Source organism: Fulmarus glacialis, unplaced genomic scaffold, assembly GCF_000690835.1.
Source record: "Fulmarus glacialis isolate BGI_N327 unplaced genomic scaffold, ASM69083v1 scaffold12508, whole genome shotgun sequence".
Taxonomy (NCBI): domain Eukaryota; kingdom Metazoa; phylum Chordata; class Aves; order Procellariiformes; family Procellariidae; genus Fulmarus; species Fulmarus glacialis.
This window is the reverse complement of record NW_009227626.1, coordinates 1-3,274: the sequence shown is the minus strand read 5'-3', so window position 1 is coordinate 3,274 and position 3,274 is coordinate 1.

The window sequence follows — 3,274 nt, the reverse complement described above, 5'->3', positions numbered from 1 at the left end:
GAAATACCCAGTCTGAATGCTTGGCTGAGAAGACAGTGCTAGGAGAAAGGTTTCCATCAGGACCTGGAATGCTTCCTGAATAAATGGAGCCGGTATCACGGGGAGGCACTTCACCTGACCTGTAGAAGACCAAGCTGCTGGCACTTAAGAAAGCTGTGAAGGAACTTATAAGCGGAGGAGCAGTAGCAAGCTGACTGGCATGGAAGAGTATATGCTTCAGGAGGACTCCAAGGATGACTTGAGAAGTCTGTATCCTCAGGTAAAGACAGGCTAGAGGGGGTATATCAAGTAAGAAAAAAACCCACTACCATTTAAATAGGCATGAACAAAGGAGCTAAACCAGAGATTTATCTGCTATAGACATAAATGGGAAGAAGGTGGGGGAACTGAAGTGTCTGGTCCTAACTCGATTTACTAAATTAAGCTCTTGCTTAAGTGTTTTCAGGACTGGAACCTTGGTGGTGGCAAGACATCCAATGACTCAATTTAACCTCTTCCAAAAAAGAGGGAAACCAAAACCACTTACCATGGCCAAGGAATGAAGGAAGAGCCAAAAAACCTGAGCTAAACATAGATGGACATTCTACTGTTCTCTCAGGGTTTGGATTACAGTGAAAGCAGTGTTTAGTGCTAAAAATTCAATCAGTAAACCAACAGAAAGTACTAGATGACTTCAACCAGCTAAAGAGCTTAGAGGCTAGCAATGCTGTTTCTTAAATTAACAAATGCATTTAGTCTGTAGACACATGTCGCTTCTCCATTTTTGTCTGAAATGTTGTTGCAGGTGCAGAACTGCCTTATGACAGGAACAAAGACACAGCTTGCATTCTCTTATTTATGCAGTTATATCTCGGTGCAGATGGCACATGTACAGTTTTAAGAGCAGAAAAGAAGTTGGCTCTCACACCTAAAAGCTCCTTATTTTTGTAGCTGAAGACAAAAAAAGTTCACTTCAACAAAGGAAGAGAGTAGTAAACATTTATTGCATGCAAATCACCAACACAAAACACACCTAAAAATCATAGCCATTTCTTTTAAAGAGGTGAAAATAAGCAGTTACCATGCCAATGTTGAAAAGCAAGCTCAACCTTATGATCAAGACTTCTGGGGAGGAGGAAGGGATATGCATGACATTTTTCACACAACTGATAGCTAAACACAGCAGTTATAAGAAAATCGTGAGTCAAGTTTGGTGCTCATTTTAGTCTATTATTGTAGAACTAATTTAATTTTAGTTTAGCCAAGAGTGAGCTAGGACTGGCTTTCATTTCACTACTGACTGCATTTCAGTAAATTTTCAGCGTTGTAAACAGGACACCCCCCATCTTTAAAAATAAAGATTATGCACATACAGGGTTTTTTTTTTTCCCCGACTCAGAAGAATGAAAAAGGGCCTACATCCACTATTAATAGGTTACATAAACCTCTGTACATATGGTATGATAAAGCATAAAACAAACCAACTGACTATTGTTGCTTTATATAACCACATTCTGCTTTTTAATCTATAAATTAACATCGCTTCTTGCATTGGTGAGTGCTGGGGGGGGTACAGAAGGATCAGGAACATCCTATCAGGCAGGGAGTAAAGAAAATAATTACATTTAAACTCATCACAAGAAAGATGATTCTGGGATCTGAACAGAGAAAGGGAATCCTGGGACTTTTTTACATCATCTGGGTTGAAAAATAGTGCTACCACGATCGCATGTTTTTTTACTAAAGAAATTTTCTATAGCAAAACGTTTAAATCCCAACAAATATTGAAGCTATTGTCTGACATCTGGTGTAACTGAAACTCTCCTTACTAAAAGTACCCATGAAAGGAACAGTTGTACAGTGATATGTATGACATAATTTATCCACTTGGTTCTTAGGGAGTTGTTTATTTTTAAATTCTAGTTCAGTCATTATTTTTGGGGCTCAAAACTAACCTACAAATGACTGTTAGCTAGAAATCTCCTCTGAAACATACTATGCACACAGATTGTTGCAGCAGCTGATGCCAAACATGTTAGGATAGGGTTACTGTAAGGGTTGTAGCTCTGTTTTTTCCCATCTCTGTTTTTTGGGGGTTTTTTTGGAAAGACTAGAATCTTAAAAGTACTGGGTTTTGTTAGATGTCAGTGATTAATACAGCGTTGTTGTTCCTAGTGCCTGATGTTTTTGTATTAAGCAATTTTGTTATATAGCACACAAAACTTTTTTTTTTTTATTTTAATCTTATTTATTTTTAAAAGTTTTTAATCTTCTCACTGAAATTAATTTTGAAATTAGATTGCAGTACATTTTCGTTAGTGTACTTCCATTCTCACCCTCATAATTATTTTTTGCCTCAGCTATCACAGCAGCTGCATTCATATCCAACTTTTCCAAAAATCTATAGTGTGTTCTATTATAACTAGAAATACAGAAAAATTTCTCTCATTAGGTAACCAAAGGAAAAAGAAGAGTACCTTTTGAATCAACTTTGACACAGAGAAATTAATTTCATAGATACTTTCAATGCAATATAAACAAAGATCTATTTGTTAAGTGGCCACTTCTTTCAAGTATTACTTCTGCTCTCTAGTCTCACTGTTAGAAATTATTCAGAGCTTTGCTTAAACAGTGTTTCCTGACTGTAAAAAACCGAATGCTAACAGCATGTTCTCTAAATTAAAATAAAATCAATTAGGTAGTCAGCCAATTTCAGCTCATTATACTTAAAGTAATCAGAAACGATGTTAAAATTCAAACTAAGATAAGAGAGCCAGTAACTCTAGGGTGCGGACTTTCCCTTTTCTTCAAATTAAACTTTCAATATCAACCTCAAATATGAGTATTATACCTCAGACCTTATTTTAACCACGACTGAGGTGGGGGAATTAAGTAAAATCGGTTTTAGTCATGTCGGCCACATGCAAGACACGTCAAGTTATACAGGGAATTTACAGCTTTGCCAGGCTCCCACTTGCATCTGCTGAACATCTCCTTGTCTGAATGGCTGTATTTCTCCTCAGCAATAATTCCTAATACTTTATACTTTCATAAAATTCAATCATAACTTTTTTGGGTGTATTTAGCTTCGAAAAAGTTATCGTTAAAAACAATCACTTTACTCTGTTCTGGTATTAAAGCACAGACTACTCTAAATACAGAAAAAGTAGTGCATTCTCTGGACTTGTTAGTTTGGGCTTACTTACATGAGGGATTATTTGTTACTAGCAGTTTGTATTTCATGAACTTTTTTGTATTTAAATATTTATATCAATAATTATAAAAATAGAATGTA